Below are 26,546 nucleotides of genomic sequence, written 5' to 3' on the forward strand. Positions count from 1 at the left end.
TGTGGGAGTAAACGGCTTCCTGTGAGAAAGCTGTGTGGGATCAGATCCTGGCATATTCCAACGGTATAATTCACGAGGCACTCCTCAAGCAAGAGTTCAATAGCTCAGATAAATTGAATAGAATTTCGGCGAACACTGCTGCCAGTAGAGGAGAAGGCCAAACATCTTTACGCCATTGATACATGAAGAGAGAAAATCAAAGCTACAGGCTTGATTGAAACTACATAAAATGTACAATGGAAAGAAATATTATATTAATAAACTCAATATTAGGCTTATATACTAATACCTACAATACGGGTTATAGTCGATACGCCTAATATAACCTACAAGGTGGAAACATATCGTGGTAATTTGCCTCATCTTGTCTCCGTGGCCCTCTTTAACATGAGGTCAGCACAGGCATGGCCTCTCCTCTTGCCATTTGTTAGCTGTGGAACCTGGAAATGATTAGGCCTGGGAGGGCAATTAGCCAGAGCATCACTGGGCTAAATATAGCCTGGTTTGGCCCAGCTCTGCTCCCACACTCCTACGCAGAAAGTTGGACGACGCTCGACTGTCAAACATCTCTGCCCAAAGAGGACGTACACTACCTATACTCATATTATTTTCCCTTAAAATATTGAATAAATACCATTATATCATTGTTCCCCCTCATATTTCTTTTGTCTCTTTAAAAAAAAATATAATTAAATTTCACGGCGTCTGTGCGGCCTTGTTTATTCACCGTGTCCATGGAAACGACGACGAACGCAGACACCTGGTTTCCTTACGCTGACAGTTCTACTGTATCACTGGATGGCTCACACATATTCAGACAAGCTTACTTTTTTATTATTTGTGATAACTCGGTATATACGCACAACACCCAATTCAAAGTTATAAAACAGCATCTACTCCCAAACTAATTCTAGTCACGGATGTCCGGATTCGGCACGGTTAGCGGTTACAAGGCACTCGGGACAGAGCCTCTCCTGCCGGGCCGTGACGTTAGAGGCGCGGAGGCAGCTCTGCGTAGGAGTGATCTTGCTCTTGGGTCGCGTCCAGAGCGCTGCAACATTCTACAACGGGGCCAGATGGAATCGGGTTTGTTTTACGACTGATGTGAACAGCCCATTAGTTTGGACAAGATAACGAGGTAACGGGGGCCGTCGATCAGGTGTCCCGGGGAGGAGAGGGGCGGAGTGGCGTGGGAAGGAGGACGCGGAAGGAAGACGAAAACTGTGGGAACGAGATTTGACAGGAAACACCGGACTGATGTTTCAACGGCACACATTTTTTTTTAATAACTTTTGGGTTCGGTCCTGCGAACGTCCCCCCCCCCCTTCGGAATCGAGTGTGTCAAAGTGAGGTTGATCGATCCGAGCGCATTCCTATCGAGACTTTGTTTGTTTGTTTGCGCTCAAAACAAAAAGCTCACATACCCAAACAGTTTCATGAAGAGAGAGAAAGATTTTCCACAAAAACCTGGTTGGGAAAACATGCTTTCCCATAGCCTTGTACTAAGGAATGCAGAAAAAAAGAAAAAAGAATGCTTTCCCAACACATACACCCCCCCCCCACCATCCCTCTTTTCCCCTCCCAACCCCAACGAGAGAAAACTTAGTAGAGATTTTTATCCTCAAAAAACAGGAGGTGCGCCCACCCGTACACCTGGGACTGCTCTTGGACGGTGGAAAGGCAAGCCAGGAGGTTATAGGAGCCTGGGAATGTTTAACATCAAGAAAGCAATCAGAACGTAGCAAGAGCGCTGGGAATTGGACAGGAAACATGGAGAGTAACCCTTTCCTGCCCGGGAGGAAAGTGAAGAGGAAGCGATTGGGTGATGTGACTTATTGCTACAGTAACGTGAAAGGGAGTCCTGTTGGCGTGTTATAGGTAAACTAGAGAGGAGAAAGGAAAATATTCACACGGAGCTAAGCGGGGGCGGGGGCAGCGTTGTAGACAGTTAGGCTACACTAAACAGAGCTCTATCCACATCAGAGCTCGTGTTCAATATCTGATGTTAAAACAAACCTGCCGCTCGTGTGCACGAAAAGCAATGAAATATAAATAATTCAACCTAGCCTCTAAAGCATAGGTGTCAAACTCACGGCCCGCGGGCCAAATCCGGCCCGCCACGTCATTTGATGTGGCCCCCCAAGAGCTCAGGTAAAAAAAAAAAAAAAAAAAAAAAAAAAACGTTTTTTTTTTTTTTTTTTTTTTACATTAATATTGGGTTAAAAAATACCAGTGTTAAAATAATTGTGGGTTAATGCGTTAATAAAGCTTTAACTTTGACAGCCTTAGTTATTACACATTCTTACACATACATGTATGTTGAACATTTGTTTTTGTAACATCTGCTACATCTGTCCCACGTGTTCTTTGCAGCTCACAGTTGTTAGTTCTGCCCCTCTTGACTGTGACAAAAAGGTTTTGAACAAACTTAATGTCATAGCTTGTATTTGATGATATTCTTCTTTGTTATTTACTTGAATGGTTTGATCATTGATTGGTGGAGTAATATGGGGTTCTGATAAACTAAAATTATTTGTTAAAATAACATAAGCTAACATATATTTTTACATTTATGCAAATGAATATGCAATATGTATAACTTGAATAAGTAATAAATACAGAAACACCATGTTTAACAATATGTAAATGTGTAGCTACATTTATTTTACATTACATTAACATTTATACGGTCTTTGGCCCTTTGAGGGCAACCATAATGCTGATGTGGCCCTCTGTGAAAATGAGTTTGACACCCCTGCTCTAAAGGCTAGGCTAGCTAAGGCTAGGCTAGCGTCCCCGTCCCCCCCATCAATGTCATAACCGAAGGTGTCTTTCTGCGATCGCCAGCTGAAGAAAGCATATAAAGGAAAATGTTCTGCCACTACACTGGAACACAAATTGCATGAGATGGAACAGGAAACGCAAGTTTGCTTTGTACCCGCTGGCAAGGAGCCCTTCTCTCGCCGACGAGACCTGCTCAGAGGAAGCCTAAACTACAGGAGGACTAGCGGAGGATGACTCTTACTGAAATGTTTTGTTTAGTCTCTTCTGGTGAGGCCTTGCGTATACAGTATGTACAGTAGCTATGTTGTTGTTTTATGTTGTGATTTGTGAAATAAGTAAAAAGATATGAAATTTTTTTTAAAGCATGTTAGCGGTCACGTGACGAGGCCCGGGCAGTGGGCACAAGGGAGTCCTGCAGGGTTTTAAAAGGCATGACGAAAAACGCTCTTTGGCCTTAGATGATTTCAACAGAGACTTCGAAATAAAGACGAATGAACACGCAGATGGAGTCTCTATTCCGAGAGGTCCGACCGCTCACCCACATGTTTACACGACCCAGGAGAGAGCGCTGTATGACTTGCCCCGAGGCACATGAAAAGCACCAACACCGAGAAGCAGCTTTAAAAAAAGAAAAGAAAAAGAAAGGGGACCTAGCACCGACAAAGCCACATAAAAGACAACAACGAAGCCTACAATCCCTCTCCTGCCCGTAAAGAAATAAACCACTGCTGGATTTGGTGAGATGCATAAATAGTCACATTGTGTGTACCCCCACAATGTGGAATCTACATCAGCAATAAAAACCCTTGGTGAGAACGACTGTTCTGTTATGTCTAGCCTATACCCATATATATATATATATATATACACCCATAGCCTATTACATCCCGGAGCCTGCAGCACTAAAAAAGAAGAAAAAAAAATAGGAAAGCACATCCATCATAAAGAGAGGTTACTTTGGCAGTGTGCTGTGGTGATAAAACTGCGGACATGCTCAATGGACTGTTTATAAGATGTTTGTTAATCTATCATTCGCCACATGAGGAATGAGATAACAATATGGTTTGGCTTACAGTCGGGGCGACCGCGGGCCACGGTACAGAGAGATCGAAGCGTGTCCTTGGAGTGACATTATTTATTGAAATAAATTCGCTTGAGCTAAAATATGTATAGCGCCGCATGCATTATGAACAGTTCCCTCTTGATGGAGGAGAGTGGGGCTTTAACTCGGCGTAACATCGGCCTGGTCTTTTCAACAGATGTCCCTTGTGTGACACGGGACAGACTTTTAATTTTTTTTAAGACGGAAGAGGGGAAGAAAGGATGCGGACGGTTTAATTTACCGTCTTTTCATGAATGGAAAGGATTTCCTTTTGATGGCCGGTTTTGAATGTATAGACAATTTAGAATCAGTCTCCGAGAGAGAGCGGGAGATTCCGATCTTAATTACTTTGTTAATTAGCTGCAATTCGCGGGGAGAATGCTCATCCCTGTCCCCGGGTCCCTTCGTATTGCTGAGAGACCCCTGCGAGAAGCGCTCACGTTCCCACTCTCCTCTCCGTGGGTTTAAAACGTCAGAGCGCACGTTGTGACACTGATTTGCAAGTCAGTCTGCCTTTGCTGAAGGTGGCCTTTTTTTCCTCAAATGTCAGCAAACCCTAGAGAGAGCCCTGACTCTAATTCCACTGCCTAGGGAAAGCACAGCAGATCAGCCTCAGCGCCTCAGCGCCTCCCCCCCCCCCACCCCACCCCACCCCAGCCAGCCCACTGCAGACTTACATTACAGGGACACATTCCGCAGATTTATGTTTATCGTTTTCCAATGAAAAGAGGGACAGCACCGTTGGAGAGGCAACATCCTGCTTGCTCCTCTGACCATGAGATAAATATGTCCCCCCACCCCCCCAGGGCTCGCCCTACTTCATCCTAGTGGATCAATGGACGGAGCATTTAGCTAATCAAAGAGGAAAGCAACCGACGGATTAAATACAACAAGATCATCATGAGGGGCCCATCTGAAGTAGTAGGCATTGAGTCGCTCCCTACGTGCAATCAGTTAGTGGACAATAAAGGTCCTTAATGCTCTTTGTGTTCATGAAGACAGAACAGGTTCGCAGGAGAAGCCGTTGGCCATGACTCCTCAGGCTGGATGATGCCTATGGGCTCTTTTGTGTCTAACCATATCACTGTCGCCAACAATTGGCCTCAACCTTGGACAGTGTAGGACTTGACAAAGACTGGCCCCTCTTAAAATGGTGAATGGTAAATTGACTGTATTTATCCAAAGCACTTTACATTCACACATTCTCTCACACCTCACACAACGGCGGAGGCAGCCGTGCAAAGTGCCAACCTGTTCATCTTGAGCAGTTAAGGGGTTAAGCGTCTTACTCAAGGTCACTTCGAAACACGCTGCCGGGGAGGAAAGTCATACATTTGACCCATTTGAGTCCGTTTTTTATCTTTTCCGATTTCTTTTCATCATCATGTATTTGCAATTAAGAAGTCAACCGAAACCATTCTGAGTGTGAATGTGATACATACATCACACACACACCAAAGTACTCAACCTCTAATGTATGTCCTCTAATAAACACAACATTCCAACTTACCATCATTAGATAGATAATCATGTTAGAAAACGGCGTTCATCTGAAAAACGTACTTATTTATACGGCTCTTCATCCAAATGATTCAATTGACCCAACTCAAGCCCTGCCCTCTTTTCTTGATCCTCCAATCACAACGGTCACTTGACAAGAGACAGTTGTGATTGGAGGATCAATAAAAGAGGGTGGGGCTTGAGTTGGGTCAATTGAATCATTTGGATGAAGAGCCGTATAAATAAGTAAGTTTTATAGATGAACGCCGTTTTCTAACATGATTATCTATCTAATGATGGTAAGTTGGAATGTTGTGTTTATTAGAGGACATACAGAGGTCAATTGAAACCTGTTTGTCTGAGGGAAGGGACAGTTGTGATTGGAGGTTCAAGAAACGAGGGCGTGAGAATGAGATAGGTCAGTTAGTCAACTCGGAATTTCTTGACTAGGTGTGTTGTCTTTTCAGGGAGAGAAAAAGAGAGCGAGAGAGAGGAAGAAAAAAAGAAGGGAGAGAAAGCAAAGGTAAGGTCCAGCTGAGCCAGCTGCTTGCCATTACTCCACCCCCCCCCCCCCCCCACCCCCCTCTCTGGCAGGAAATGAACAATCATTTAGTACTGACAGGTACATGCTGAACCTCACTATCTCTGCTCTTAAAACCTACCAAATAATGGATTACAGCGGTTTAGATTTAACCTTAAACCTCGCAAAGCAACCACGCCAAGGTTAGTCCGTTTCATACCTTTTCCGTGCATGAGCGTATATTTTCCTCTGAAGGATTAATGATGAAGTAATACCAGCATGTGTGTGTGTAGTGTGTGTGTGCGTGTGCGGGCAAGTGTACGTCCGAGTGAGATATTAGCCTACTTGAGCTTGTATTCCCACTGAGGAAAATAATACTCACACACGCAAATGAAACGTGACATAGCCGTGGTGTGTGTTTGTGCGAGCAAGAGTGTGTGTTTGTGCGGGCCCGAGTGTGTGTGTGTGTGCACAAGCATTTTTGCATTAAGAAAAAGGAGAAGAAAAAAACATGGCAGCGAACATAATAATAAATCTCCCTCAAATCCTCCTCAAACATCTGAAAAGCAGTAATTTAGACGTCTCCTGTGAGCTGTAGAAGTCTTAGTGTGTCCAACTGGAACTGGGGTGTAGCTGAGGGCCTGCCTTAATGCGTTGCCAGGTCACTGTTTTGTATGTGAACAGAGAGATTCAGAGCCAAGATGGCTGCCTACTGGCTGGCTTGGGGTGGGGTGGGGGGGCTGGGGGGGTGAAGCAAGGCCTCAGCAGCAGATAGGGAAGGCAAAGCATGATTTTTCACCCATTGGGAACACAACAGCGGTTATTATTGAGAATAGGGAGGGAGTAGGGCTTTGGGCAATATGGTAAAAATTAGGGATGGGCATTGATTTTTGAATATTCTAATAGTTTAATAAAAAAATCGAATAGTTTACACTACCTACACTGTGTAGTGTATTGAGAGGGGAACCTATTAACTGTTACACCACTGGACGGCATGCTGGGTACAGCTCGCTAGCTAGCCAGGTAGCATAACAGTCTGTTAACAGCTGGGAGAACAGAAAAGAAAGATGAAGAAAGAGAGACTGGAGATGTTACATTGTAACAACGTTTTGTACGTTTGCCATATTGTTTCACTGAGCTGACACATTTCAAGTTACTTTTGGAATGAATGATTTTGTTCCTGGAAATGACGTTAACCTGCTGCACCTTGCAAATACCTAGCTGTTAGCAATGACAGCAGCCAGCTAGCTCGCTTGTCTGATTAAAAACAAAATCATATGTTAACACTTTGACTGCCAGGGGGCGTCTTTAGACGTCTTTGCTGGCGATGCTAAAGTTGCCGGGGGACGCTTTACGTCGTCTTTATATCAATATTTCAAAAATCTGCGATCTGATCCATAATGTCCCTCCGCTGGCCTGAGACACAAGTGTGATCTCCTCTCAATCCTCTAGCGGTTCAAGACCGCCATCTGGTGGCCGATCGGCAGATCGAAACCGGATGTCAACCTTTAACCCGGTAGGACTCACTCCATATGGGGTCCGGGCACTCGCTAATGTTAGAGAGACTCCGTCTTCACACAGTGAACATCGATCGCTGCAAATAACTCGAAAAAACAACATGATTTGGACGTATATATTATTATACAACCTGGAAATGGACCGACTATTTCAACATCCCATAATGGAAAACTGTCTACCCCACGCTGATCGCCCAACGGCCCGCGGAGACTGGGGTGAGTTTTAGCGTGTAATATTACCGTGTTCGACACTAACTGCTATGATGAACATTTGACCCACATTAGATGATTGGTATAACGCTGCCCACGGAATTATAAACGCCCCCTCGCCCATCCGGTCAACATCAGATGACGTGTAGTAACTTCTAGAAGTACGTCTAGTTGGAATTTTTTATATCGCCCCGATTGCCATCAAACTGTATTTCATCATCAATATAATGCATTTGGGGCTATATATCACGTTCTGGAGAAAGCTGCAGAAAGAGATGAAAACATACTTATACATTAGACCATACTTTACTATGAATATGTGAATGAAAAAGTTTAACGTTGCTACACAATGAACAATACATATAGGACTTTGAATGGGCCCTAATAATGGCAATGTAGCAATAGAATTTAAAAAGTTATAGCCCTGCAAAGAAGGGGACTTTCTCCATAGACAAATAGCGCTGGCAATCTATGGTATATCATTAATTTAACCTTAGGCAACCAAAGTGTTAATATGTGTGGGTGGGTGGGTGGGGGGGTTGTTGCTATATTGTATATCCGATTAGTATTCTAATAGTTCCCAGTGACTAATAGTGTAGTAATAGATGGATGTCCAGACCAAGTACAAGTATGTACATTTGGGTACTTGCCGATACAGAGTACCGATACTAATACCATTACAGTCCAAACAATGACTTTTAGAACATGTTTTATTTTCATCAAATGTTCCTCACTTTCTGATTGTAACAAATTAAATATACATGATGGTGACATTTTATAACTATAAATATGATCACATATTTAACATTAAATTGTTATTTTGTATCTGAACAAACCCCCTGAGTAGTAGTACTGGAGTGGTTTTACGAGGACGAGTACATGAGCAGTCACTGGTAGGGATCGGTACCTTTTTTCGGTACTTTAGTCTCAAAATATTTTATTTACCTACCTCAGTCGTGAAAAAAACAATCCAAACTTCAAATAACTACAATTTCGACAGTTTTCGGCTTGTCATTGCTCCGACTGCTTTGTTGTTGAAACAAGTAAAATCCTAGGTAAGCATATATTGTGCGTGTGAACGTTGACATGAAAAGAAGTAAAAAAAAAAAAAAAAGTAAAAAATAAAAATAAAATAAAAAATTAAAATATAGTTTTTTTTTAATTTTTTTTTGGTCTCTCACTTGATTCGATACTCGGTAGTACCGACGTGTTTCGGTTCGGTACCTCAAAAGCAGTGGTGCAGTTGCGGTCACACCCGGTTACACGCCGTGTTACCAGATCACTGAGGCAGAAGTACGCGCGATCGCGCACGGATGTGTACTCGCGTGTACGCGCACACAAAAATGCGCTGTATCCATTCGTTGTGACTAGTACCCGGCCACCGTTTTACATAACAAAAAGCGCAGGTAGACTAAGTGTCTGGGTGTTGGCTATCTGAATGCATCCCCCCCTTCATTCTGTGTGACACAGGCAGTGGAGGTGAATACTAATGTGGCTCGGAATTCGTGATGGGGGTCTACCTGCTTATGATATTGAATCAAGCGTCTGTGCTGCGCGCCAGCTTTCCAAGCGCACATTCACACAAATAGAGAGCAAGAAGAGCTTGTATGATAGAAAGATTGCACTTGCGTATATGCGCTTGTGTGTGTGTGCGTGTGTGTGTGCGTGTGTATAAATCAGTTATGTGCGCATGCACGTACCCGCGCGTGCACGTGGCGTGGCGTGTTACCAGTTCCCATATTAGGACTGCACCACTGCTCAAAAGTACCGAATTCGGTACCCATCCCTAGCCAGCGGGCCATTTGATTAGTAGGTAGTGATGCACTGAAGTGAAAATTGTGGCCGATACCGATAACAGATATCTGGCCGATACCGATATTTGTCGATATCTCTGTATAGAAAACACTTTATGATCAAATAAAGAGCTATTTTCCAAAACGCTTTTTTTTTTTTTTTTTTATACTTTTTGTTTTATTTATTTTCAGAAATGACTGATATTTTGAAACAATTCAAGACCAAAACATGTTAGATAAAAAAAAAGAGTAAAAAAATATTAAAAAATTTAAGTAATTCAAAATCGGCCCTATTTTGATATCGGACCGATACCGATGTGTAAACAATTCGACTGATATCATATCGGCAGCCGATATATCGTGCACCACTATTAGTAGGCCTTAGTGGACTCTAGTGGGCTCAATCAAGTCAGCACAAAGGTAGTGGTATCGTATGAATCCCTGGGTGCCAGCCATGTCATGCCTCACCAGAAAAGGGGGTCATTTTCAAAAGGGGCAACCTGATCTCACCTCAACATATTGAATGAAAATGGGCTTAAAAGGAACAGTCTCCTCTTTACAGAAATGCTACATTACATTTATAGTACATTAAGTACAAATATGTTATTTTTACCTTTTTATAAAGTAACACCAGTTCCACATACTATGGTCCCTAAACAGTCTTGGAATTGCATTCATGGCTGTAAAAATGTACCTTTTGTCTTTACTTGACCTCACTGTATAAAATGACCTATTGTGACCTTTAGGATAATCATAGCCTCATAAAACGTCACAACCGTAAATCTAAAGCGAGACCTCAGCCATTCAGAGGACGTATCCTAGGTACATTGACAATGAGTGGGATTTTCTGAGCCATTTTCAGAAAGGAGCGGCCGCCATCCAATCGGTGAAATGGCAAATCTTTGCAGGAAATATCAAATGATATTTACACCAAATCTAACGGTATGAACTAAAACACTGCTGCAGCAACATACTGTATCAGACATAGGCTCATTGAGCATGGGAATGGCAATCATTAGGCAAACATATAATGCTGCACTGTGACAATTGTGAAATTGTCAAAGTGCAACCTTCATCCAACATGGTCTATTCACGTGCAATGCCCATTGCACATTAATCAGGCTTATAGTCCTGCTGCAATGTTTGGTCTAAATGCTTTCCATTTATTGTATTTGTTTTTTAATCCAATATATAGTCTAATGGATGATGTTACTGTAATACTCTCTATAGTATCCATCCTGCCCTACTCTAAAACGGGAACTGGAGACCTGGCAGGCCATTGACATACAGTGCACTATAACCCGTCTGACTTGGGGTTGTGTTGTTAATGACCCCGACGCCGCTTGCTAAAGCTAACTAGCGTCTAGGCCATAAAGATAGAGTGTGCACTTGTGAAGTATCCTGTTCCTCACCCCGACGTCATTTGAGTCAGATGATCTTCTTCTACAACGTGTGTAGGGGAAATTGACTGTTCTCATGTGTATACCGCCACCTAGAGGCTCCCGATTTATTCTGTAATGAGGATACTGATCCCTGTCACTCTTTCCACTAAGTTGCAGTAATGCATACAGTTCAGTGTTTCAACCTCAACCCCCACTGAATCTGCAAACTTTCAATGAATGCTTGGCTGTAGAGTGTGTAGAGCAGGGGTGGCCAACCCGCAGCTCGCGAGCCGCATGCGGCTCTTTGCCCGTCAATGTGCGGCTCTTCCATCCACAAAAAAATAAAATTTATAATTTTTTTTTTTTTTTTTTTTTATGTCACTCATTCCATAAGGACATAGAATAAACGTTTTAAAAAAATGTACATGGTCCATTTGCATGTTCTTGGTATCTGAATCTAGGGACATATATGGATCAGTGTCAGAAATAGTGTGCCTGTTACTAGGCTTGAGTAAATTATAATGAACCAAACGAGAATATCAATTCTATTTAAAAACATTTTTTATCTTTGACTATGAATAACACCATGCTAAAATTGACCAGACGTGAAAAATCTAAGCAAATGAATAAAGGGAAGATGATTAAACAGAAGGTTTTGTAGATACAGTACTGAATTCTGCCATCTTTTTTATAATGTACATTTCTCCACCATTTTTCATCGTATTGCAACACCGTTTTTTGCAAGACGTTCACAGAAAGGTAGATAAACTAACTGTGTTCTGTTTTATGGCAATAACGTTCAGGTTTGTGGGAGATAATCCCAAAAAATAAGAGAAATAATAAAGTTAATCCAGAAGTCAGATGATTGACAGGGGCTGGTGTGAGCTGGGTAGGGTAGTTTTTCGGAATTCGAAAGCCCTGAGTCTCTTCCTTCAAAAGACCACTCACTTTTGGCTGTGCCACTTCCTCCTGTCAATATGTGCCGGTTTCCGACTCAATGCCCTGAGATTTCTATAATCTTATATTTCACTAATAACAGTTAAAAATAATTGGTAAACAAACGTAATGCTGAAAATATACACTTTTACTGTATATCTCGGGCTTAACGCTTTGGATGCCACGGACGACATAACACGAGTTATCAGCCCGCCCCCTGAATGCCCACGATGACAAATATTGTTTAATTTTTTTTATTAGCGATCTAAATTCATATTTCATCAACCGAGTCTACCGTTAGGAAACCAGCCCCATCAGGAGCTCAGATGTGAAAAAAGCGCCCCCTATCATCTCCCAGATGGTAATGCACTCTTTTGGAATGGACTCAATGAAAATGGATGAGAAAAAAAAATCCGGAATCCACATTTTACTTCACGCATGTACCCCGAGCCGATCGGATTCATTGTGGAGCTTCAGAACAGTGTGTAATATGTGTTTACAGTATGTAGCATTGGATCAATAAAAGGGTTGATTTTTGGAATGGTGATCAGGAATTGGAATAATCTTTTTGGATACCATCTGATCTCAGGTAAGGAATCTATTTTACCAGTCTTAGGATAATCAGACCTGTTTTCACGGAGATATAAGCTTTTCCCCTATGTGTGTGTGTGGCTGTGTGGCTGTGCGAGCGATCAGGAACTAAGATAATCGATTTTCAGCTCGCCTATATAGCGTGCATACGTACACATATACTATCGATAATCTAGCGTTTATTTGAAAACTATTCATAAATAGGCCGAAAAATGACAACGTTCTAGAATATTCTAGTACAGGGCGTTTATCACAGAATCTTTTTATTTCCCTTAAACGAGGGCTTTTCAAAATGCTATAAAACGGAAATGAAAAAAAACAATCCGCTTCGACAATGTTGACTGGAAAATTAGTCATTGATAAGCGACGGGCAGATTAGACACATAGCCATAATTTAAAACATAGATTAGGCGATATTAACGCTAACATTGAAGTGGATGATGGGCATTCAAGGGGGTAAAAAGGGAAACACGGCCGGCTCTGAAAGTGTTAAGAGGTTAACCCTGTGAGGCCCAAATTAAAAATACATTAGCAACTTCAGAGGCCAGAGGGTGGGACATAAACACATTTACTATCAAATAGCATTGTGAGGCTGAACAACAGGACCAATTGACTATACATGTGCTTAAACATTTTTAAATAAACGTTTTTTTATTTATTTTTTAAATGGCTAAAAGTGATTTTGTAATTTTGCAACCGTGGGTCTCACAGGGTACTTTTAACCCTGTGAGGCCCAAATAAAAAATACATTAGCAACTTCAGAGGCCAGAGGGTGAGACCTATAAACACATGAAGGGTGCCGTGACTGAAAAAAAGTTGAGAAACGCTGGTATATGGTGTGGCTCTTTGTGGTACCACAGTAATTTTTGTGGCTCTTAGGGCGTGTTCACACCTGAAAGTCCGGGGATAGTCCGGACTATCACTTTCTGGTGGACCAAATGTGAAAATGATACATTGTTTGATTTTGGTCTGCGTTCACACTACCTTTTTTGGTGTGGATCTAAGTTGTGAGAGAGAGTGTCCGCACGCTAGGGGTGGACGGTATAAATGGTATACGGTATAAACGGTATGAATTTGCTCTACGGTATGGATTTTGACTATACCTTGTAACCGGTAGAGCAGCTCTAAAATAGCAATGACGTCATGTAACCACAGCGCGACTATTTCACTCGCATTTGCCCCTAAAAATAGATAGAATTAGTCATAGATAATAGATATGTGCAAACTGGAAAAAGTTATTTAGGAGGCTTTGCGCAGTGGGCGTGTCAACACGCAAAATCATTTCATAATAAACACATATCACCACGGCGCACAGCAAGTTTCAATTTCAGTTCCTGGCATTTTTAACCAGTGGAGAAAGGTAAGAGATTTCCCTATCGTTTTTCTTATATGAATTATTCTACGTTAATAAAACATACCTGGTGATCAACTACAGTTTGCTGTGAACATTATGATATGTGTAGTGCTCTGACGGCTGGGCAGCGGCAGCTGGATGCTGGATTTTGCGAGAAGCATGCAGCTACAGAGCCGCAGAGCGGGGCCGCTGTGCCTGCACAGTGCAATACTCCAATTCAGCCATTGGCAATTCAGCCGTTGGGTGGGGGGCGCTGTTGAGCGGGCCTGTGACCAGACCTGAAAGCGCCCCTGCTCTGCGGCTCTGCAGTTGCATACTATTGAGATTCGTTGGGAGCAGCACGGAGTCTCGACTCAGGACTTATTTTATTTGGAATATAATGACTGTATACGCAAAAGTAGCCTAGTTTTAAGTTAAAATATTATAAATCTACATGCCTTGAGGATGTCATTCTTTATATAGCCTGCCTATCAGGCAAAAAAAATAATTCTAACGGAAACACCGATACCGTGATATATACCGTTACCGTCTATGCTTCAAATTATACCGTGATATAAATTTTAGACCATACAGTCCACCCCTACCGCGCGCCTCGTCATTCATTTGAGTTGGGTCGCGCGCAAGCTGTCACTTGGCGCCGTCAAGTTGGGTCGCGCGCCAGCCTCCACTAGGCGTCTGTCACTCATTTGCTCTAGATTAGGTACTATATAAAGTTCGATCGCGTTCACACCAACAGCAAATGCACCATGGTCCACTTTGAAACGAACCGAGTCCCAACTTTTCAAGAGGACCATGGTTCGGTTGTTTGGTCCTCAATATAGTTCGGTTTGCGTTCACACCTGTACAAATCAAACGGACTATTGATCTAAAGCAGACCTGGGCATTGTAGGATACGGCCCGCGGGATGATTCTGACCGGCCCGCGAAAGATTACATGATAATAATAAAAAAAGAAAAAAGAAAAGAAAAAAAAATTACTTTTTTCTTTTCATGTCAACGTTCACACGCACAATATACGCTTACCTAGGATTTGACTTGATTCAACAACAAAGCAGTCGGGGCAAGCCGAAAACAGTGGAAAGTGTGGTTATTTGAAGTTTGGATTTCTTTTTTCACAACTGAGGTAGGTAGATTACATTTTTAGAGACTAAAAAAGTACAGAAAAAAGGTACCGTTGGGTACCGGTATCAATTCACAGGTACCGGTACCGTATCGGTTCAAATGTGAACGGTACCCATCCCTACTGAACACACAACTGCAGGGCAAGGGCATTTTTGCTCATGAAATGCATAGCCATGTGAAAGCCTTCATGACAAAGTTGCAATTAATTTCAAGGCAACTAGGCAGCAACAATCTCAAACACATGAAAACCCTGAAAGAAGTCAAACCATCAGCTGATCACCGGCACAGGTACTCATCCATGTTGGGAGCACTGCATGATGAATTTTCAAGGCGTTTTCAAGATTTCAAAAAGGTTGAGGATGAAATGCAGCTGGTTTCCTCTCCCTTTACCTGCAGTGTTGATAGTTGTTCAGCTTGAACTCATTGACCTGCAGTCTGATTCACTACTGAAAGAGCACTTTAAGTCAGCATCACTGCTAGAGTTCTACTCTGATCTCAAGGAGGAGAACTTTCCAAACATGAGGAGACATGCTCAGAAGATGTTGGTTCTCTTTGGATCCACCTATATGTGAACAGATATTCTCAGTCATGACGTTTACCAAGTCCAGGTACAGATCCTCTCTCACTGATGAACATCTGGCAGCTGTGCTTCGCATCTCCACCTCAGACATGCAACCTGACTTTGATGGACTTGTTAAAGCTCAACAGAGACTGGATTTATCACACTGAATGAAACAAAAAAGGAGCTGAAGAACACTAAAATGTGGAAATATAACAAGTGAAATGGGACACTTGATCTTTTTTTCTTTCTTTTTTTTGCACAGTTCTGAAAACATTAAATGTTTAATATAGGCATGTAAAGTAAAAAAGGCTACTGGGACACTTTTCTTTACACAGTTCAGTGACATGTCTTGTTTATTTTGGCTATAAGATGATGTGATGTCTTTAGAAAGCTAAGACAATCCTTGTTTCAATAGTATATGAAACTCAAAATAATAACTTTATTTGTATAGCACTTTTTCATACATGCCCTTTGTTAATGTTTCACATTTTGTTTATCATTTTGGAAATAAATTCTATTTGAATAAATGATATTTTTGAAAGCTAACCTCACCTTTTAATTGCCAAATAATAACATACACTCTTACCAGGGGTCAAAACAATGCCATTTACTGCTTTTTATATAGAAATAAAATGTATATTATGCATAATTGAGTTTGGAATTTTGGCCCGGCCCTCCAAAATATTTTCAGTTGCTCATTCGGCCCCCCGGGAAAAATAATTGCCCACCCCTGATCTAAAGGGACCATGGTCCACTTAAAGTGGACCAAACAGGGTAGGTGTGAACGCGCCGTTAGTCTCCGACTGGTTGGCCACCCCTGGTGTAGAGGAACTACCCCCTCTAGCTTGTTAATCTCTTTGGTCTAGCACAGGGGTCGGCAACCTGCGGCTCTGGAGCCGCATGCGGCTCTTTAGCCAATCAGCTGCGGCTCCCTGGCCCCAAAAAAAGATCGACGTCATACTGTGACACTGAAATGAAAAAATATTTCATCAACTAAAATATTTAGTCAACAAAAATATATCAACAAAAATATACAGTATGTTACACCCCGCGCCTCTCCCTGCCGCGTGAATACTTTACCAAAGGCAGTTGTCCTTCCGTGTTCGGTTTGCGCGCCCTGATTGGCCTCTCAGCGCCCAATCGCGTTAGCCCTACTATCGCCGCACTACTCGCTCAATATACTACTCACTAATCACTCAACTCGCTACCGCCGTGCATCAGCTTTCAGTTCCACAGCCCAAGTCCTCGCCCATTTCCTCGTATTGTTTTCATCTCCGCCATGCATCATATACTAAAACTAACTATCACTCAACTCACTATCACTCAACTCGCTACCGCCGTGCATCATATACTAAAACTAACTATCACTCAACTCACTATCACTCAACTCGCTACCGCCGTTGATATGAATAGTGCGTTACGTTAATATAGAGAGATGAAAACAATACGTTATTTATATTGATGTAATGCCGATTGATATGAATAGCGTGTTACGTTAATATAGAGAGATGGAAACAATACGTTATTTATATTGATGTGAGAGATGAAAACAATACGTTATTTATAGCGATGTGATGTCGATTGATATGAATAGCGCGTTACGTTAATATAGAGAGATGAAAACAATACGAGGAAATGGGCGAGGACTTGGGCTGTGGAACTGAAAGCTGATCCACGGCGGTAGCAAGTTGAGTGATAGTAGTATATTGAGCAAGTAGTTAGGCGATAGTAGCGTTAACACGATTGGGCGCTGAGAGGCCAATCAGGGCGCGCAAACCGAACGCGGAAGGACAACTGCCTTGGGTAAAGTATTCACGCCTCCCTGCCGTCTGCAAGTGGCTAATGTAGAGTTTCCGACCCCCTAGTAAGCTAACCATGGATAAATCCAAAAAAAGGAAAGTCTGACGAAAATAGAGGGTTTAATTCAGCGTGGACAGATTAATTTGCTTTCACGACTAACGATGCAGACTTACCTGTATGCCTGATATGTGGTGAGAAATTTGCGAACAACGAAAAATTTACTTTTTAGTTTATAGATTTTCCACAAATAAGGGAAAGACTCAAATAGAGCTGCATAGTTCAGGGTTTTATTTCAAAGTAGGTCTACACAGCCAGTATTTTTTCTCCTCTTCATAAGAATTTGAGGTTTTCCTTTGTTATAACAGGTAAAAACAGCAATAAAAAGTCAACATTTTTCTTTTTGTTGCTTTATAATTCCATGAATGCAACAAATTGTGTGCTATAAGTATAAAGTATAATAAATCGCAAATTACTTTGGGTATGCAATTGTCAGGCGTTTTATGCTAAATGTGGGGTATGCTTGAGGATATATAAAACGCTATACACTGTGTTATCTTCATTTTAAGGGTAAATAGGTTGTGCGGCTCCCTGAGCATTTTATTTTGTGGGAGGGGGGAAAAGTGGCTCTTTTGATAGTAAAGGTTGCTGACCCCTGGTCTAGCAGTATGAACAACAAGCAAGGGTCGGAGAGAGATCAAGAGCTAGGGCAACAACAGGCTATATATGGGCTAAATATCATATTACAATTCTATTGATGGATATCGTAGTTGTGCTATGACATGGTGGATTTTTTTAACTCAGGTTTTAGCCAAAGCCAACTCTAAATGACTGATGTGGCTTGAAATGCTTTTAGTAGGTCAATATCTCGCTGTTTCTCGGTCAGGCTTGTATGTCAAAGGCGTCTCTAGTCGCACTAGTTCACCTAATGAATATAAAAAAAAATAAGTGTGGGAGGAAGGGAGGTGGTTCTGGTGCTGGCTGTAGAGGTGAACGTCTGGGGAGACGTGCTAAAGCAGCAGTAGAGGAGGTTAATTGACGCAGGCGCAACTGGTCCGGGTAATTAACCTCTCTCCTTTGTTTCCACAGTGAGGCTGGGACAGCACAGCAGCAGCAGGCTCAGACAGACACACAAGACCACGGACCAAAGCATGTGTGGAGAAGCTTGTGGGAAATAAGACAGCCAGCCTGGTTTCTTTTTTACGTTAACATTATTGAATATTGAGTTTAAGTTTGACCAGTACCTGCTGTCAGGGAAGACCCACCATGCTTGTATGTATCCGTGTGTGTGAAGATAATAAATCAGTGGATAAAGTCTTCATCTGTGAGTACCGTGTTAATTTGACCCAAGGGGTAGCGCCCATAATTGCTACAATAAGAAATACAAATTTATTTTCAATTTAGATCTTGTATTCTTTCTATTGCAATGTCAATACAAATGTGTTACTGTCCAGCCCTATTGGGAAACAGGCCAACTTTCTCAGTAACACAGATGCTGAGAGCCAGAGTAGAAGAAATAATTGTATTCTGCCCTTAACACATTGAGTGCCACGCCCCCTTTGACCATAATGGCTAGAGTGCCAGCACTGAAGTCAATGGGAGGTCGGGGAAATTTGCGAAGGCTTAAACTATATCTTAAATTATGGCTATGGGTCTAAAACACCCCTCGCTTATCAATGACTTGCTTGCAGTCAACATGTACAAAACGGATTGTTTTTTCATTGGTACATTTCCGTTGTATACCGTTTTGAATAAGAGTATAGTTTTGGAGAGTTCTAGTAATTCCAGAGAAATTCCGCAATAATAGCTCTTTTGTGGAATACACAAATTCCACTAAATCTTTCGGCTGATTTATGAATCGTTTTCAAATAAACGCTAGATTATCGATAGTATGTGTACCTATGCATGCTAGATAAGCAGGCTGAAAAATCTATTATCCATGACCTGGTCAGCGCTAACGTCATACACACACACACACATGCTGCGATGGCTGAGAAAAAAACATCTGATTAACCCAATACTGGTAAAATAGAGTCACATCAGATGTTCTGCAAAAAGATTCATCCAATTCCTGATCGCCATTCCAAATATTGATTGCGTTTATTTAGGGCTGGGCGATATAACGATAAATATCGCGATATATTTTAATAATCGATATCGAATATCAAAATTTTTAAAAAAATCGAAAAATCGTTTTTTTTTTTTTTTTTACCTGCAACAGGGCAGTTTTAAAACCAGAGACAGTGGACAGACTTGTCTTTCTTGCCTGCAACTTAAAGTAATGGCTTTGCTTGTCCAAATGACAATACTGACCAAATTCAGATTTCTTTTTCTCTTGTCCATTTATTTTGTTTGCTTTCTAATTTAAAATACATTTTGAAACCGTCTGTACACAGTAGGCTATGTGTGCTAGCAGAACTAGACTCCAGTCACGAGTCACAGTGCACATGTGCGGTGGTTTGTCCACCAAAAAAGCGCCAAAAGATCGAAAATAAACGAGCAGAGCCAGAACTGTTCAACTCAGGGTTCGAAATTAACGGGGGCTTGGGGCATAATGCCCTTGAAAATGGATAAAATGCCCTCGAAAATCAGTTAAGGGGGGCACTTAATGCCCCCGACAGTTTACTAATTATATATATATATATTTATCCGGTAATGGAGCGTCTGTGTATCGTATACGGTTCAGATGACGCGCAAATAAAAAAAATCATTTGGCGGAGCCGGTGTTCTGCACTGGATGCAGCAGCAGCAGCAGCCAGGTGCTAGTCAGTTTGAACTTTGTGTAAAAATGGCATGCACAATATAAATCAATCTTCATTACGACTTTAAAAACATAGCCATTAACATTACATAGGCCTACACACATCTTGCCATAGCGTTAGCAGTTTGTACAATGTTTGTAGCTGTTAGCTAGCTAGCCCTTCACAACAACAGCTAACACCGTAGCTACTAGCTACTGTAGCAGAGGAGGAAATGGGAGTCTGAGAGGCGGGGTGTTTAAAGACAATGATAGGCGTTTATTCAACATCCAAGAAGGCTAACATACAACTGTGTTTTACTAACTCCAACCGGGACTATTGCCGCTTTCGCGCTGCTTGTTGACGTTATGAACTGCTCCTAACGTGACCGGAGCTGAAGGTGGCGGTGCCACACGCTAAAATGTCCGTGGGGACCCGGCGCCAACCCATAGATAGTTCCAACTCACCGAATTACGTAATCCACCACAGTTGCACTCAATATTTAAATAATGTTAGTCTAAATATATGTAGACAGAAACATAATAATTTCAAGCAGAAAACGAATCTTTCCATTAAGAACTGACAAGCAGGGAATTTAAACATGGTTGACATTGTTTTTGTGTGTTTATATTAATTAAAGAAAGGAAAGTCTAGTGCTGGCTGAGCATATTGTTTGTTTGCACTAAATTAATACTTTGACAAATGTAGCCTATATTTTTCAGTCAGTTCGGTCTTTGTGTGCCAAACATTATTTAAGGCTGTAAACACTGTAAACCTTTTATTTTATTTTTAATAAATGAGAAACATGTTTAGATTTGAGTGTTATAGAAAAAGAAAGCAATACGCTTGGACCAGCACTCACAGATTTTGGTATATTTAATGGCAGCCTGAAACAAACATGTTTCGGAACGATTATGTTCCGAAACATGTTTGTTTCAGGCTGCCATTAAATATACCAAAATCTGTGAGTGCTGGTCCAAGCGTATTGCTTTCTTTTTCTATTATACTCGACGGGATTTCAGCACCCAGTGTTATAATTTGTGAGCGCAGTCTATCTTGACTTTTAGATTTGAGTGTTACATTTTTTTTAATAAAAATTAACGTATATCGAACTGAAAACCGTGACCCCAAATTCGTGATATGAACCAAACCGTCCATTTTGTGAACCGTCCCACCCCTACCGTTTATCATAAAAATTCAGTGCCCCCGAAATACAAAAAAAAGCCCCCGAAAATCAATTAAGGGGGGCAAAAAAAGCCCTTGAAAAAAAATTTTAATTTCTAACCCTGGTTCAACTCCTCTGGAGCCACAGCCAGCAGAGAAGCCAGTTTACTTTAGCTTTTAAACCAGCTGCAGCCTGAGAACTGGAGTGTGAGGGGATGTAACACTAAAGATGGCGGCAATGACAAAGAATTGCTGCAAAATAAACATACATCTGTTGTTAAAAAAAAAAAAAAAATGTATTTTTTTTTTTTTTTAATACTTATAACAATTCGATAATTATCGATATCGAGAAATAAAATAAAATTATCATATCGTTATCGCGATATGATTTTTTTCCATATCGCCCAGCCCTACGTTTATTGATCCAATGTTATAGCACCAAAACACATAATCGACGCTGCTCCGAGCCTCGCCAGTGAATGTGATAACACGATACTGCTTGCCAGAGAAGGGAAAACCCCGGACCGGACTTTTTTTCTGATGCACATGCCCACCCAATCCAATCCAATCCAATGATGTGCATTATGATTACCATCCGGGAGACGATAGGCGGCGGTATTTTATTTGCCCTTTTCGAGCTCAGAACCATTCCCAATGATAACGTCAGGATGGATTAGGACTGGGCGATATAACGATAACGATACATATCGCGATATATTTTAATAATCGATATCGAATATAAATTTTTTTTTTTTTTTTTTTTTTTTACCTGCAACAGGGCAGTTTTAAAACCAGAGACAGTGGACAGACTTGTCTTTCTTGCCTGCAACTTAAAGTAATGGCTTTGCTTGTCCAAATGACAATACTGACCAAATTGAGATTTATTTTTCTCTTGTCCATTTATTTTGTTTGCTTTCTAATTTAAAATACAGTTTGAAACCATCTGTACACAGTAGGCTATGTGTGCTAGCAGAGCTAGACTCCAGTCACGAGTCACGGTGCACATGTGCGGTGGTTTGTCCACCAAAAAAGCGCCAAAAGATCGAAAATAAACGAGCAGAGCCAGAACTGTTCAACTCCCCTGGAGCCACAGCCAGCAGAGAAGCCGGTTTACTTTCGCTTTCAAACCAGCTGGAGCCTGAGAACTTGAGTGTGAGGGGATGTAACACTAAAGATGGCGGCAACGACAAAGAATTGCTGCAAAATAAACATACATCTGTTGTTTAAAAAAAGAAAAAGAAAAAAAGAAAAGAAAAAAATTTACTTGTAACAATTTCGATAATTATCGATATAGAGAAATATGATAACATTATCTATCATATCGTTATCGCGATATGATTTTTTGCCATATCGCCAAGCCCTAGGCTGGATGGATGAAAAATGTTATGGATATTGCTAATAAAAGCAAAAACGAGAAAAAGACGAGAAAACTCGTCATTGGCACTCAACGCATGGCGAGTTAGCACGACTAATCTCATCGTCGGCACTCAATGTGTTAAAAACCAGCCTCATCCCTACGTGTCTCGTATATGTATGTGACAAATGCATCTCAAATAAATCTATTGAATCTTGAATCAGCCTGAGTCACAGTGACTACGGCTAAAGCAACCCACCTGGCCAGACACTAAACAAACTCGGGGCTATGATCTAGGATCTAGGAGACAAGGAGAAGGTGGCTCTGATTGTACTGGACTTCCTCCTCCTGTCCAACCTTAATATCGCCGCCATAAATAATCCCAATTCAATCCTCTTATTCATCAAACGGATCTAATCAAACATTAGAGGGGGGCGGTAAATAAGGACGGCTCCGAAGCGGCGAAACGAGCCGACGGGGGTAAACAAGCGTGTCGGGCGTTGTTTAGTCGGTGACAGACCCAGCAGCCCCCGAGGCTCGAGAGCCGCGTCTTCCTCCACAAACAACCCTCTGTCTCCCGACCGCAGATGTCTCATTACTGTAAAACAACTGGAGAGATGAGACGCGCTACTACAAGCCACTGCCCCGCCGCCACGCCGCTTCCCTTTCAATTACAGAGGATTAGCCCTCACAGGCCCCGTCCTCCGTGCGGCGATAGCGCTGCTGCCGCCTTACGATACACAGGGCGACCATATGGCCGGGCAAAATAAATTACACTGGGAGTTGGAAGCATGGCGGAAGCAGGAGAGGTGCTGTGACTCCACCAGAGTGGACAACAACATGCTTTATTAGAGATGCTGTGAGCTTCATAAAACATTACAGCATGAGGAAGAGCACTGACAAGAGAATCTCTCTCTCTCTGCACTGACACAGGCTCTCTCTCTGCACTGACACAGGCTCTCTCTCTCTCTAGCACTGACACCTGGCTCTCTCTCTCTAGCACTGACACAGGCTCTCTCTCTCTCTCTCTCTAGCACTGACACCTGGCTCTCTCTCTCTCTAGCACTGACACAGGCTCTCTCTCTCTCTCTAGCACTGACACAGGCTCTCTCTCTCTCTCTAGCACTGACACAGGCTCTCTCTCTCTCTAGCACTGACACCTGGCTCTCTCTCTGCACTGACACAGGCTCTCTCTCTCTCTGCACTGACACAGGCTCTCTCTCTCTCTAGCACTGACACCTGGCTCTCTCTCTGCACTGACACAGGCTCTCTCTCTCTCTCTCTCTGCACTGACACAGGCTCTCTCTCTCTCTAGCACTGACACAGGCTCTCTCTCTCTCTGCACTGACACAGGCTCTCTCTCTCTCTGCACTGACACAGGCTCTCTCTCTCTCTCTAGCACTGACACCTGGCTCTCTCTCTCTCTGCACTGACACAGGCTCTCTCTCTCTCTGCACTGACACCTGGCTCTCTCTCTCTCTCTCTCTCTCTGCACTGACACAGGCTCTCTCTCTCTCTCTCTCTCTCTCTGCACTGACACAGGCTCTCTCTCTCTGCACTGACACAGGCTCTCTCTCTCTCTGCACTGACACAGGCTCTCTCTCTCTCTGCACTGACACGGGCTCTCTCTCTCTCTGCACTGACACAGGCTCTCTCTCTCTCTCTAGCACTGACACAGGCTCTCTCTCTCTCTCTAGCACTGACACAGGCTCTCTCTCTCTCTCTAGCACTGACACAGGCTCTCTCTCTCTCTCTCTAGCACTGACACAGGCTCTCTCTCTCTCTCTCTAGCACTGACACAGGCTCTCTCTCTCTGCACTGACACAGGCTCTCTCTCTCTCTCTAGCACTGACACAGGCTCTCTCTCTCTCTCTAGCACCGACACAGGCTCTCTCTCTCTCTCTCTCTCTCTCTAGCACTGACACAGGCTCTCTCTCTCTCTCTCTAGCACTGACACAGGCTCTCTCTCTCTCTCTAGCACTGACACAGGCTCTCTCTCTCTCTAGCACTGACACAGGCTCTCTCTCTCTCTCTAGCACTGACACAGGCTCTCTCTCTCTCTAGCACTGACACAGGCTCTCTCTCTCTCTAGCACTGACACCTGGCTCTCTCTCGCTAGCACTGACTCTAATAACATGAATACAAAACGCCCACTATTTGCACCGTCGCACGTCCACCTCTCTGTCTCTCTTCTGCTACGTCTCCCTCCTCCTTCTGTCTCTCTGTGTCCCACTATCTTGTCCTTATTCAGTCCCTCCGTCTTGTCCTCTCTGCTTCTACTCTCACCCTTCCTTCATCTCCCTGTCAGTATTTATCCCTCCCTCCACCCCCCCCCTCTCCCTCTCTCTCTCCCTCCACCCCCCCCTCTCTCTCGCTCTCTCTCCCTCCCTCTCTATCTCCCTCTCTCTCCCTCTCCCTGCGTCCATTAATCAAGTGATAAAGAGCAGCCAGTGAAATTCCTGCAGCGTCATGCTTTGGCCCTGTGGACCACTAACGTCCCCCATCACCCAACACCACACACACTACAGTAGGAGGGAAGCCATCCCTAACAAGGTGGCAAGCCCTCTTCTCCCGCCTGCATCACTCACTTTTATGGGAATAGGGTGGCGTGGGGTTTAACAAGACGTTTTACTCGTCAAGGGAACCGAGATTACATAACCATAAAACGATGAGGTCCACAAATCTCCGGGGCGACTTGTGACGCATGCGAGGGCCGGGCTTGTTGTGCGGTCCCGCAGCGTTGGCAGCTAACCGCCTCACCGAGCCATATTTCTGGGTGTCTTCCCTTCCGTCAACCGGGACAAAAAAATATCAAACAACAAACCATGAGTCTAGGAGACGTCTAATGTTACCTTTTTCCTCATAGGCCACAGCCAGCCGAGTCAAGGAGACATCTAACGTTACCTTTTCTCATCTCCTGGCTGTAGCCAGATGAAATCAGCCTGTCGGCTGAGGTCCAGCTCTATAAGACCACATCCCTCCCTTTGTAGCGGAGCATGACATACAGCTGTGGGGCGACGGAGAGCCGAGCTGCCTGCCGCTCACTGGACCATGTCATTTTCCTGGGAGGCTGTGGCATGGCTGGAGAGCCTCCACTGACCAGGGGCGTCTGTGGTTCAACTGCGCCAGCCCACAGGGCCCGGCGAGGCACTGCAGCGGGCAGGCAGGCAGGCTCCGCTATGCCTGACACAGAGCACCCTCGCTGGGGGAACGACTGAGTAATGGCAGGGTAACCCGATCCGCGGCTGGGAGGGAGTGGGAGCCGCCCTGATGCCTAAATCATAGCTGTGGGATGAGGGAAGGAGAGAGAGCAAGAGCAAGACAGGCAGAGCGAGAGAGAGAGAGAGAGAGAGAGAGAGAGAGAGAGAGAGAGAGACAGTGGTGAGGCGGGGGTGGAGAGTGTGTGAGTGAGGGTTGGAAGTAAAGGGAGGTGTGCAGTGTGTTGGGACAAGGCCAAATGACAGAGTATAAAAGTGAACATCTCTGTTGCCTTCAACGTGCCCGTCAGCCCGTGCCACACCCACTGCTGAGGTAGGAGGAGCCTGGAATGACGAGGCATGGGCTCTGGTTTCAGCTTCAAAACCACAACATGGACCGGGCGCACGTTGAGCAAACAAAGCTCAGGGCCAAACATGAGTTCTATTTTCCTAAATGTCTAAAACTAATTGAGTGATTCGGTAGTAATGGATAAATTAGGCAATTCCTTTTTCTAGACCGAGAGCTTGGCTTTAAGGTTTTCGCTCGGTTCTTTTTATAGGAACCAGAGTTTTACAGTTGAACATCTCGTAGTCTGTGTCCTATCCTATCTAAACAACTGGAATCAAAGGCCTCTATAGGCTTCCTGGTTTCCATTTCACCATTCATCATGCTTGCTTGCCAGGCTTTAGACACGCTGGCCGGGCCATGGCTAGTCTCTGACACAGGACATGCCGCCTCTGATCAATTATATGCTCCGTCATACATGCATGCCAGGGCATTATGTCATACGTCAGTAGCAATACATACCATGTTACGGGACGCGTCATCGGTGGCCAATCGGATCGCAGAATGCGAACGCGGAACTGGAGGGTAGTTGGTAAACTGTGCGTCAATACTTTTACCAACTACCCTCCAGTTCCGCG

The 26,546-nt window shown here is 43.2% G+C and overlaps 1 protein-coding gene and 1 long non-coding RNA gene across 2 annotated transcripts in view; one reads left to right on the plus strand and one right to left on the minus strand.

Moving 5' to 3' along the window:
* The window catches only part of znf438 (zinc finger protein 438), a 101,089-nt gene that overhangs the window by 53,741 nt on the left and 20,802 nt on the right, over nt 1-26,546 (minus strand). The gene's annotated exons all lie outside the window — the stretch shown is intronic.
* LOC311238079 lies at nt 1,813-18,355 on the plus strand. Its single transcript, XR_014620319.1, has 3 exons — nt 1,813-1,878; nt 5,854-5,909; nt 18,259-18,355. It is a non-coding gene; the product is annotated as an uncharacterized lncRNA (long non-coding RNA).

Source organism: Notolepis coatsorum, assembly GCF_963971535.1.
Source record: "Notolepis coatsorum genome assembly, chromosome: 12".
Lineage (NCBI taxonomy): Eukaryota > Metazoa > Chordata > Actinopteri > Aulopiformes > Paralepididae > Notolepis > Notolepis coatsorum.